The sequence below is a fragment of the Asparagus officinalis genome, chromosome 4 (assembly GCF_001876935.1).
Source record: "Asparagus officinalis chromosome 4, Aspof.V1, whole genome shotgun sequence".
Lineage (NCBI taxonomy): Eukaryota > Viridiplantae > Streptophyta > Magnoliopsida > Asparagales > Asparagaceae > Asparagus > Asparagus officinalis.
This window is the reverse complement of record NC_033797.1, coordinates 23,660,972-23,674,558: the sequence shown is the minus strand read 5'-3', so window position 1 is coordinate 23,674,558 and position 13,587 is coordinate 23,660,972.

Sequence of the window (13,587 nt, the reverse complement as noted above, 5' to 3'; positions counted from 1 at the left end):
AAGCAGTTATACAATGATTTTCAAAGTCCACGTAGCGGCATATCAGAAATGGAACGTGTGCTGACGTGGACAAACAGTTAAACCACGAAAAAGGTGGTTAAAGGTCGTGGGAGAACAGTTTCAAGCACGATGGAACGTGCTGTTAACTGCCTCTTTGGCCGCGACAGTCCACACTGCCGTGCCAATAGCCGCGACAAGATCGACTGCCGCGGCCAAAGAGGGTTCATCTGGTCGGTTGTTTCGCCTCCATTTCAACTGTTGTGCACTCATACCCCTATAAATACCTCCCTAGACACGAAATAAAGGGGGGAGAGCAGATTGGAGCAGAAAAGGCTTGAGCTTTTGGTGATTTTGAGGAAGAGAGAGAGAATTTCCATCTTTCATAAACATCACTTGGTGATTCCTAGAGATCTAAGCTCAGACTTGATCTTTGGAAGAGTGAACATCTTACATCGATAAGATATTCGCTTCAAATCCCTACTTCGATAAACGAAGGAAGGATCTTTAAACACCCTCACCCCCCGACACAGGCAAAGATCCCACGCAAGCAGTGATCCAAACAACGATCCTGCGTTTGTTTCTAAAAAGTTATAATTTTTATTTTGTTGTGTAAAAGAAGTCTTATAAAAAGGCTATCTCTTTTGAATTTGTTGTAATCGATCGAAGATATAATGAATTCCACAACGAGACCAACTTTTGACACAAACAAACTGGCGAGATAAACCGGAAAGCTCGAACGCACCATATCGTTTCGACGTTATGGCTCAGCTAGCTAATATCCCAGCAAGGATTACGCTATACGAGTTACTGCGCCTCTCAAAAGATACCAGAGAAGCATTACAAGAAGCCTTGTCTGATTCTGAGGTATTCCTTACTCAGATTAAGCCAACTCCCGAAGAGCCAGAGTCGTCGATTCAGCATTGCAATCTGGCAGCCACAAAGTTTCCTTGCATTGCTTTCACGAAAGAAGATATGCAAGTTAGGAACTCAAAGCATGACCGACCTCTATATTTCACCGGATATATCGGCTCGAGCGTCGTCAACCGGATTCAAGTTGATCCGGGTTCCGCTGTTAGCATCATGCCACTTCGGTTGATGTATCACCTCGGAGTTCCCGCTAGCAAACTAGCCTCCATGGGAACTGTCATCTACGGATTCAATACTAGTGGATCAAGACCGTTGGGAAAAATTCGGGTGAAGTGTCAGCTCGGGGACTTGAAGTCTGAAGTCACCTGCTATGTAATTGATGCGAAGACTTCCTATAATTTACTGTTGGGTCGCCCATGGATCCACAGTAATCTTATAGTTCCCTCTACCCTCCATCAGTGTCTGAAATATGTCGACACTAATGATGAGGTCAAGACGGTGGTCGCGGATAAGCAACCATTCAAGGGGTTAGAAAACTACTTTACTAACTCCCTTCTTTATGGTGCTGAATCCGATACTGAACCATCGCCCCATGGTACGGACAGCGGAGAAGAAGCTGATACCGAAGCTGGGCTCGATTATAGTGAAGGTCTTGTGCTAAATGACATTGAACCTCTTGTAATCGATCTTGACAGTGGTAATTCGTCGGATGAAAGTTGTAACTGGCAGCTTGCCGATGAAATAATAAACAATGATTTAGAGTACTCGCGTTGTCTCGATGATGTAATGCAGGAATTGTATGACGATCCTAGTCTACATATGCCACTTCGTTCGTCTTGTACGACAACGAAACACATCAAAAGTTCAGACGGAACAACTATGCTCCTACCCGCAAAGACGGGGTGAAAAAGAAATAGTTTTTGGGAAAGGAGAACCATCCCCTACCCCAGATCTTTTCTTAGACACTTATTCAGATGATGAAGAACCCGGGCGACATTTCTCTCGGTACGGTTCACAAGCGAATGGTTACATGACGAGCCAAGGCTATGACCTCTCGCTTGGTGAAGGTCTTCATTTTGGTCAAGGTGTTAGGGTTCCACCCCGTCCTGCCTACGTACCAAAAGGGAGACCTGATAATTATTACAGCTATAAAAGGGGTCTAGGTTATACTTCATCATTTGATGACGAATATGGCCAACAGATTATTAGCCAACTAATAAATAAGAGTGGACATTCATCCGATGCTTCAACCTGGGATTCTGACGTGAGCATTGGAGAAAGATTCAAAACCCTAATGTCGAACATGGCGACAATTGATCCTTCCACAACAGAAGGAGATGATCAGTTACCCACTTGGGAAGATCCCTGGATACATTACATGAATATCCAATACGGTGATCGATTTGAGCAAAGAGAACCTCCTACTGAGGATAAAGTAGTCCGGGTTAATATGGGTGACGAAAATAATCCGAAACCTATATTTATTAGTGGTGATCTTCCACCGGATGAGAAAGAGGAACTAATAGCCCTCATTCGAGAATATATCGACGTGTTCGCTTGGAATTACGAACATATGCCGGGACTCGATCCAGATGTAGCAATGCACAACCTTAACATTAAACCGGATGTTAAACCTGTCAAACAACAACAAAGACGGTTTCGTCCGCAGATTATGGAGGCAATAGAAGCTGAAGTCAAGAAACTAATTGATTCGGGTTTTGTCAGAGAAGAACAACATCCCGAATGGTTGGCCAAAATCGTTCCAGTTCTTAAAAAGAACGAAAAGATCAGAATCTGCATTGACTTTAGAGATCTAAATACAGCATGTCCTAAAGATGACTTTCCCCTACCAATTACGGATGTCATCATCGACAACACATGCGGGTTTGAGAGAATGTCATTTATGGATGGATTTTCTGGGTATAATCAGATCAAGATGCACCCAGACGATGAAAAACATACAGCATTCAGAACACCTCTGGGCGTTTTTTGTTATACCGTTATGCCTTTCGGTTTGAAGAACGCCGGTGCTACGTATCAACGAGCAATGACGAAGATCTTTCAAGAACATCTTCGGAAGACAGTCGAATGCTACGTTGATGACCTGGTCGTTAAGAGCCGTGATAAAAACGACCACATTAACGATCTGAAGACGATGTTCGAACTTATGAGGACTCATCAGTTAAAGATGAACCCAACTAAGTCCTTTCTTGGAATGTTCAGCGGTAAATTTCTTGGGTTCGTCGTCATCACAAAAGGTATTCATATCGATCCTGATAAAGTGAAGGTGATACATGAATTACAACCCCCGAGGAATCTTAAAGAACTCAGGGGGTTGCAAGGTCGATTGGCATATATCCGTCGGTTTATATCAAATCTGTCTGGAAAATGTTAACCGTTCTCTAAACTCGCGAAGAAAGGCGTGTCGTTCGTTTGGGATGAAGCATGCCAAAAGCCATTCGAAGATATTAAGAAATATCTGGCGAATCCACCTATTCTCGTTGTACCGAAATCAGGCAGACCGTTTTTGATTTATGTTAAAGCGACGAGCCATTCGTTAAGTGCATTACTTGCACAAGACGACGATAACGGTCACGAACAAGCTGTATATTATCTGAGTCGTACATTGGTCGGAGCTGAGTCTCGTTATCCAATGATCGAGAAATAATGCCTCGCACTGGTGTTCGCAATCCAGAAAATGCGACACTATTTGGTTGGACAGACAATTTATGTCATTTCCAACATAAACCCAATCCGGGTATTCATGACCCAACCGGCCTCCATGAATTGGCGTTTAGACAGGTGGGCTCTACTGTTATCGCAATATGATCTGTATTTGGGGGTCGTTTTAGTTTCCCCGGGAAAGCATGTCTTACCTAGAGCATACTCGTTGACCGAACCATGCTCTAATAACGTAGCTGAGTACAACGCATTGATAATTGGACTCAATTTTGCTAAAGAGCTGGGGGTCAAATACCTTTAAGCTTTTGGAGATTCTCAATTGGTAGTTAATCAGATTCGAGGAGAGTATGAAGTCAGAAATCGAGACCTGATTCCATACCACCAGGTGGCCATCGAGATGGCAAGCTCGTTTGAAGAATTTTTTATCGAGTACGTTCCGCGTCTCCAAAATACATACGCAGACGTATTGGCGGCATTGTCGGTATCTTTGGCTCACCCTCCCGAGACAGAACAATTAATTACAGTGAGAACTCACCAACTTATTGTTCCTATCTACGATTCGGTTGCCAAAGAAGCATATTCAACAAGAGTTGAACCCGAAGTTCGAGATTGGCGTTTCCCTATTATTGATTATGTCCTACACGGTATCTTACCTGAAGACGTGAAAGAAAGGGATTCGATTTGGCGGAGAGCACCGAGATTTTACTACAACGCTGAATCACAAATGTTGTACCGACGGTCGTACGATGGTCTATTACTCCGTTGTCTATCCAATAAGGAAGCAGAACAAGCACTCAAAGAGGCGCATGAGGGGATATGTGGTGCACATCAACCCGGTCCTAAACTCTGCGACCGACTTAGGAGAATCGGATATTATTGGCCAACTATGGTAAAGGATGCAACTGACTACGCTCGACGATGTCAAGCATGTTAATTGCATGCAAATTATCTGCACCAGCCTCCAGAGCATCTGCACCCATCAGCAACGTCATGGCCGTTTGAGACCTGGGGAATGGATATTGTTGGTCCTATAAATCCCCCGTCAGTCAAAGGTGATCGGTTCATCCTAGCAATTACCGACTACTTTTCCAAATGGGCTGAAGCGATTCCGCTCAGAGAAGTTAAAACAAGTAACGTCATTGCATTCATCAAACACCATATCATCTACCGGCATGGTGTCCCAAGACGAATCATACATGACAATATCTGTAGGTGTCAAAAAATGCTTACAGACATCCAAATACCACTCAAGGCAAAGAGAAGACGATAAACGCCATTCTCTTATCGATTGGCATATATCCGTCGGTTTATATCAAATCTGTCTGGAAAATGTTAACCGTTCTCTAAACTCGCGAAGAAAGGCGTGTCGTTCGTTTGGGATGAAGCATGCCAAAAGCCATTCGAAGATATTAAGAAATATCTGGCGAATCCACCTATTCTCGTTGTACCGAAATCAGGCAGACCGTTTTTGATTTATGTTAAAGCGACGAGCCATTCGTTAAGTGCATTACTCGCACAAGACGACGATAACGGTCACGAACAAGCTGTATATTATCTGAGTCGTACATTGGTCGGAGCTGAGTCTCGTTATCCAATGATCGAGAAATAATGCCTCGCACTGGTGTTCGCAATCCAGAAAATGCGACACTATTTGGTTGGACAGACAATTTATGTCATTTCCAACATAAACCCAATCCGAATCCAGAAAATGCGACACTATTTGGTTGGACAGACAATTTATGTCATTTCCAACATAAACCCAATCCGGGTATTCATGACCCAACCGGCCTCCATGAATTGGCGTTTAGCCAGATGGGCTCTACTGTTATCGCAATATGATCTGTATTTTAAACAACAAAAGTCAGTTAAAGGACGAGCTATTTGCGATCTTTTGGCGGAAAACCCTACGAAAGATGTAGTGAAGTTGTACGACGATCTTCCGGATGAAACTCACGAAGTTAATACCACCTCACATCAACGAGTATGGCGGTTATACTTCGATGGGGCTTCCCGAGCAACCAACGTGGCAAGCGCACCCGGATGTTCTAAAATCTCCTCAGGAGTGGGGGTCGTTTTAGTTTCCCCGGGAAAGCATGTCTTACCTAGAGCATACTCGTTGACCGAACCATGCTCTAATAACGTAGCCGATTGGACTCAACTTTGCCAAAGAGCTGGGGGTCGAATACCTTGAAGCTTTTGGAGATTCTCAATTGGTAGTTAATCAGATTCGAGGAGAGTGTGAAGTCAGAAATCGAGACCTGATTCCATACCACCAGGTGGCCATCGAGATGGCAAACTCGTTTGAAGAATTTTTCATCGAGTACGTTCCGCGTCTCCAAAATGCATACGCAGACGCTTATTGTTCCTATCTACGATTCGGTTGCCAAAGAAGCATATTCAACAGGAGTTGAACCCGAAGTTCAAGATTGGCGTTTCCCTATTATTGATTATGTCCTACACGGTATCTTACCTGAAGACGTGAAAGAAAGGGATTCGATTCGGCGGAGAGCACCGAGATTTTACTACAACGCTGAATCACAAATGTTGTACCGACGGTCGTACGACGGTCTATTACTCCGTTGTCTATCCAATAAGGAAGCAGAACAAGCACTCAAAGAAGCGTATGAGGGGACGTGTGGTGCACATCAACCCGGTCCTAAACTCTACGACCGACTTAGGAGAATTGGATATTATTGGCCAACTATGGTAAAGGATGCAGTTGACTACGCCCGACGATGTCAAGTATGTCAATTACATGCAAATTATATGCACCAGCCTCCAGAGCATCTACACCCGTCAGCAACGTCATGGATATGGCGGCGCGGCAGGACATGGTGCCGCGGCTAAGGCGCGGCAGGACATGGTGCCGCGGCTAAGGCGCGGCAGACCAAGGTGCCGCGGCTAAGGCGCGGCAGCCTATGGTGTCGCGGCTTAACCGCTGCAACCTATGGTGCCGCGGCAGTTAAAGCAGGATGCTACAGCAGTTATAATACAGTTATCTGATGATTATTTAAAGTCCACGTGGCGGCGTATCAGAAATAGAACGTGTGCTGACGTGGAAAAGCAGTTAAACCACGAAAAAGGTGGTTAAAGGTCGTGGGAGAACTGTTTCAAACACGTATGAACGTGGGTGTAACTGCCCCTTTAGCCGCGGCAGTGTCGACTGCCGCGCTCTTTGGCCGCGACAGTGTCGACTGTCGCGCCCTTTAGCCGCGACAGCATCAGCTGCCGCGCCTAAAGAGACAGTTATTGACCGGCTATTTCTTCAGTTATCGTCTAAGGAGGCTATAAATACCCCCCTATGGCCATCATTGACAGGGGCTGAGCATTTTCCATAGAGATTAGAGCAGAGAGCCTTGAGTTTTGGTGAATTAGAGCAAGAGAGAGAGTCTTTCTTCTTCACAAACATCCTCAAGAAGCTTTTGGCGATTCCTAGAGATCTAAGCTCTGACTTGATCTTTGGAAGAGTGAACATCTTACATCGATAAGATATTCGCTTCAAATTCTTACTTCGATAAACGAAGGAAGAATTCCCAAAACCTTCACGATTCAATCAGAATCTGTGAATCGGTGGTCCACGGGCTAACGCACCCCCGGCACAGGCAAAGATCCCGCGCAAGCAGCGATCCAAACAACGATCCTGCGTTTGTTTCTAAAAAGTTGTAATTTTCCTTTTGTTGTGTAAAAGAAGTCTTATAAAAAGGCTATCTCTTTTGAATTTATTGTAATCGATCGAAGATATAATGAATTCCACAACGAGACCAACTTTTGACGCAAACAAACTGGCGACAACAGTGGGAGCCAACGGCCTTTCTGCGAAGGCTGACGTGTTGCAACCTCGGATTCTCATCTCGGTTGAAGAAGAGGTCAAATATGAGTTCGACCAGCAGAAGTACGAGGAGTACTTGTCATCCTCCTCCAGATCGGCCTCATCATTGAAGAAGGCTTATATGCCAAAGAAGGCTAAAAGTGAAGACTCTCACCCAATCGTTGTTGAGGCCTTGCCTCACAACATTATCCCGGCGACCCCCAAAGCCGGAAGCTCTGCTCATAATGATTCCACCCTAATTAAGGAGTCGTTCGATCGAAGTTCGCCAACTCTGACGAAAAGGGCTCGTCAGAGGCGACGTCAACGTCGCGCTCGTCAATTGGCTAAGGCCTTGGAACAAACCGATGGAGTTCGTTACTATGCGGACTTAGAATCGAGGAAACATCAAGTGGTTCAGGTACCTCAACATCAGATCACTCACATCTCAGCAAAACTTACGCCGGAGGAATGGACTCTTGTCAAAAGGGCCCGTTCGACCCTCAAAGAACGCATACAAAAGCGTATGGTAAACGCCGCTCATGCCCGTGCTCTCTTACAACAAAGACGGGAAAGAAATGAGGAAACGGTGGCCAAAGAACCACCAAAACTCTGCAAAGTTTGGATTCCAAAATCTGGAGTTGTGCAAAATCTGCATTCGGAGCCCGTTAAGACTCCGCACCCGCAAGGGGGTGGTTCTAAACGTGTGACTCCTGACATAACCTTGGATCGCTCAAAGGCAACAATGATTTGTCCTGAGAATGCCAACAAGGTTTTACACCTCCAGAAGAAGACGTGCTCTCTAAAAGACATCGTTATACCTGTGAGGTCATGCCAACAGACGATACGATTTTTTGGCAATCATACCGATGAATCGTATTATCAAGTTGGGGGTGTGAATAAATTTCGAAAGAGAATTATTCGAGAAATAAGCTCTCATTGTTCCTGTGCACGACTCATTAGAACAGTATTGTCGGAATATGACTACTCCAAACGAGGAGCCATCCCGCAAAGAGTCTCAAGGTTCCAGAGACTTTTCACCAAAATGTCAAAGCCCAAGCCGAGACATTTCTGCAAGAAACTTGCTGTCCAAGAGGATGAATTCCCTGAAGTCACCATCAACATGGTTGATAAAAGAAAGTCTAAGCAGCATTCAAGTGATTCAGATCCTGACTTTTCCCCGACAGGAAAAGTCAATTTAAGAATTGCTCAACGGATGTCCCGACTCCAGTTAGGAGCCAACAGACATAGAGACTACAAGAGAATGCATGAAGGAATGTCATCAGAGGATGGGCTCTCGGACACCTGTTCTGCGATCGCTTCGGATGATACAGTATCTAGCACAGGGCAAACCAGAGAAGTACTCACAATCACCTCTGATCAGTTCGCTCAAATACTTCAAGAAGCTCTAGCCAAACAACGTGAAGAAATTACAGCTGAGATGAAGACAGAGATGGAGTTGGCTATCCAACAAATTAACGATCTCAACCTCCTAAATCCTGCCGTCACATTCAGAATGTTATAGATGACAGTGATCCAGAAGTGGATGAAGTCATTATGGCTTATACACCTCCCAATAGCAATGACGCTGGGGTGGTTTAACGCATCCTCCCAATAACGATATTGGGGGTGGTTCAATGACACTTCTTACAGGGGTTGGTCTAACTCATTCTCCTCAACGTCTTTCGAATGAAGACATAGACGATGATGAGAAAATGAAAGAGCTTGAAAACAAAATCAACGCTTTGATTACAGCTTAAGAAGTGAAAAAGACGGGTATTCCATATCCCTATCCAAGAGAATGGGATTCAATACCGTAGCCGGCAAAATTCAATCTGATTAACTTCACACCGTTTGACGGGAAAAGCTCGCCTACTCAGCACTTGATTTATTTCAAGTCTCATTTGGACATGATCTCTGGAAACGAGGCTTTAATGGTCCGGTCATTCGTTGGCACCCTTCGTGGGCCCGCTTTCGATTGGTACCGACGTCTTAAGCCAGGTGTTTGCGTCAAAAGTTACTTCCATTGATAATTCTATTGAACTTCGGTCGTTTACAACGAATTACAATGAAAAAAAAATGAGAAAATTACAACTCTTGAGAAACTAACACAAAAATCGTCTACCGATTCTTGTTTTTGTGGGACTTTGCCTGTGCCGGGAACGCTTTGGTTCGTGGACCGCCGAATCACAGATCGTGAAGGGGGCTTTATGACTCTTCCTTCGTTTATCGAAGTGAGAATTTGAAACGATATCTTATCAAAGTAAGATAGTCGTTCTTCTTAAAATCAAGTCAAAGCTTAATTTCAAGGCGTTATATGAAAACTCAAATCTGCTCTCTCTGCTCTGGAATGCTCGAAAATATGCTCGATCCTTGTCAGAAATGACCCTAGGGGGGTATTTATAGCCTCTGGAGTTCATAACTGAAAAAACTCAACAAAAAAACAACGTTAGGGCCCGCGAGACATGTGTTACTGTCTTGGCGGGCGAAGACAGGTGTTGCTGTCTCGGCCCGCCGATGACAGTAAATTTGTCTCGGAAAAAGTAATATCCTCCAATTCGTTTAACTGTCTTCCCACGTCAAAGCCGTTATTTTGGCAGTTGACACCGTGAATTTTGGCACTACGATGTTCCAACGTCCTCTTGCAGTTAAGTGGACACGTGGGGGAGTATTTAAGGTGTTGTTGGTCGGTTCAACACTGTCGTCGCTGCGAGACAAGTAACACTCGCTCTCGCTGCAGACAGAAATACATCGTCTCGGCTGGCGAGAGCAGTAAGACGCTCGCTGGGCGAGACAGTAAAGACATCTCCCTGAGACAGTAAAAGACCTACTCGCCGGCGAGACAGTAAAGACTGCTCGCCCGCGAGACAATAAAAGACTTGTCTCGAGAACGGGCAGACAAAGTAAACGCGGTCTACGCTGCGCGACTGACAAGTAAACACTGTCCGCTGGCGAACAAAAACACAAGCTCGCGGCGGATAACAGTGATCATGATGACTGTCAGTTTGGAAAAAAGGTAATTTTTCCCCCTCTTAAAAGTTTGGATATTATTAACGCATTTTGAGCCGTACAATACCCCTCCAAAGTATTCCGACGCAAATTCGTTTATAGGAAGAAAGTCTGAGAGAACTTGGAATAAGTAATTGACTTACGATCCCTTCAATGCTTGGTTGAGTAGATCGTGTAGAAGAATCTGTAAAATGGCTTCGGCTCTTGATCTCTTCATCCATTAGTCTATTCAGTTCTTTGTAGAATAGCTAATACTTCTCCGGCACTGCGTTTATCGTTCAAGAGTTCGTCAGGTTATCCTTAAGAATATCAAGAGTAATATTCTCCAGAAACTTCCCGTCGAATGTAGGAAAACAGTTTTGACTCGTGTACCCATTGGAGTATCCATTTGTATCGCATTTGGTTTTGGATTAAGAGTACGTCCGCTGTCTCATATGGTGCGAAAAAGTGTTTGCCGTCTAGCAGTCCGAGACAGTGTTTGCTGTCTCGCTCAGCGAGACAGGGTTTGCTGTCTCGCTGAGCGAGACAGAGTTTTCTGTCTCGCGCTGCAAGACAGCGAGTATATAAGTCGGACTTAGGGTTTTTTTGATCTTTTCACGTCGGGTTTTGGGCGATTTCTGTTGATTTCTTGGGCGATTTTCTGCAAGTTTCGACCAGTTCTCTGTCTTTTCTCCTTCTCTTCGTTTCTGATTCGTGTGGATCTTTCGTTTGGGGAGATTTCCTTCGGATTTGGTATATTTGTTTTCCCTCTTCTCTTTAAAATTTCAAGTTCCTTTAACTGTGACCTTGCATGCACTGTTTCGGCGACATTTCATGATATTTTGTTCAATTTCACGTTCAAAACTTTAACTTTCCCCTTGGGTTTTACTGTAGCTTGTGTACTCATCATGTCGCCGCGCCGATCTCGAGCTCCCCGAGGCCGTTCGACTGTCCAGTCCCCCGAAGGGGCTGCTCCTGCTGCCGTTTTACATGGGGGTATATTTCTTTTGCCCTCTCACAAATTTATATACTGTATTTTGTCAACTTTATGTGTATATATTTGTGTTTGAATGCGGATCCTCGTTTGTATCCTTTGAGATACCTTTGAGAAGAGTCGGTATCCTCCTTTGAGGGGATCGACGCTTAAAAGTGTTTGTTTTGCTTGGACAAAACACACTTCAGAATACACAGGGGCGATTTCATATCATCCCACATGTATTGAAAGGTTTTGGTATGCCGTTATAATGCCCGTGCATAGTAACACATATCCCCTTCTTACATGTGGTAGATGGGAAATCGTCACACCTGTTATGAGATAGTGACTATATCTTATGGAGTAAGATATACCATTTTCTCTAAAATTTTAGGACCATCCTCACACAATTTATGTGTATCTCTTTTATCAGTCCATTTTCCTTCCACGATCTTCACCGTTGATGAAGTTACGGGCCAAAGTAGCGTTACCCACTCTTATTATGAGGGGTTGCCACTAATCGAATCCGCTCCTCAATTCAAGTCAGATTATAGCGAGGGAGCCAGAGAACTGATTCAGCAAGGGAGTTGTCGTATCTTACGATGGTTAATCACAGACGCAACCTTAATTTCGGAGCAGGACTCAAACCAATGCATAAGGAAGCCAGACTTCTTATTTGGTGACTCCGTGAAAGATCCGGCGATCGTTTCTTGTAGACCTGCATAGTGGTTGCATGATGATGGTTCGTTATTCCTGTACTTGCCCTTTATTCCTCGAGAGCACTCACTGTTAAAGTTCAGGAATTTGTCAGTTGGACGTGAAATGTTCTGGAGGTTGACCGAGAACCATGAACGTATTCACTGTGGCTTCATTGGGAAAGAGACCACCCCGGGTTCCAGTGAAAGAGCTTCTGTGCGGGGACTTCATCCGGGCATCTTAGGTCAAGATAATATTCCACAGAATGAAAAGACAGCACAAGCAAATATCGTGAGGAACCGTTTAGCTGCAGTGAAGAAGAAACTATCCAATCAGAACTTCAGATGCTACGGATGGGTTCATTATTTTGGAGACAAGTGGTGGTGGACCAGAATGACTCGATATGTGTTGAACCGTTGGGGACGAGAATTAGCAGAACTAGGGTTGGAGGTCCCGATCCGGGCTACAATGTATGGTCTGCAGATCAGTATGGGTCACTTCCTCTGTTTATTCAATATTTATAACCCTGACACCAACACATTCTTCACCAAGAATGGAGAGCTCGGATTACCATTACACGAAATGATGAAGGTTTCTGGTTTACCCATAGGTGATGTTCCATATCAAGAATTCTTCCCAACCACCAGTCAGCTGAACAAGATGAAAGATCAGTCAACAGTGACCCATGACACTCTATGGGAACTGACTTGTCATTATCACATAGCCATGGCTGAGATGGATACTAAAGCTAGGAAGAAATCTCCCCAGATCAGCTTAAAACAATTCGCCGATTATCTGTTCAAGAACCTGGATGATCGATCAAATCAATCGGCTGTTGGAGAAAACAAACGCATAATCTTACACCTCTCATTCAGAAGACAAGTTTTCGCATGGTACTAAATTCCGCTCTTATCTGTGGCAAGCTGGTGTCCCGATTCATTCTACCACCCTGTTGGCTGGCTTTCTGGCCTTATGGTTAAAGAGGTGTGTAGTTCCCCACCAGTCCTCTGATGCTATGCCATTGGAAGTGTTGTATCCAGCCGTCCAGTTAGCCACAGGTCGCAGATTATCCTTGCTTCCTGCTATGGTGGCGGCTATTCACAGTGGATTACGGCAATTAGTTTCCGTATTCACACAAGAGAAAAAGAAACCTTCCGCCAGTATATCTGCTCCGAAGCTAGAATTACCCTACACTTATTTGATGACATGGTTGGTTCTGCACCAGCCAGATTTAATGAAAGCTCCTGAGACGGTGGATCCTAGTCTTCCTCTTTTACAGACCCTTGAGGGTTGCAAATGGATCAAACATCGATGGCCGGACATAACGAGGCAGTTCAAAATTCACAAGTGTTGGGAATTCTTCCCCTGCTTCCCTCGATTCTCCGGTACGTACAATACGACCTTGTTGGATGCTGAAGAGCCAAGGCAGAACCGTACCATTCTGGATGTCGGGTGCTTCAGATGGCTGATGAACATTCGACCTGGTTATTTATTGTTCCGGGTAAGAGACGTTTGTCACATTGAACCCTATCTTCCATGTCGATTTGCCCATCAATTCGGCTATGATCAAATATAT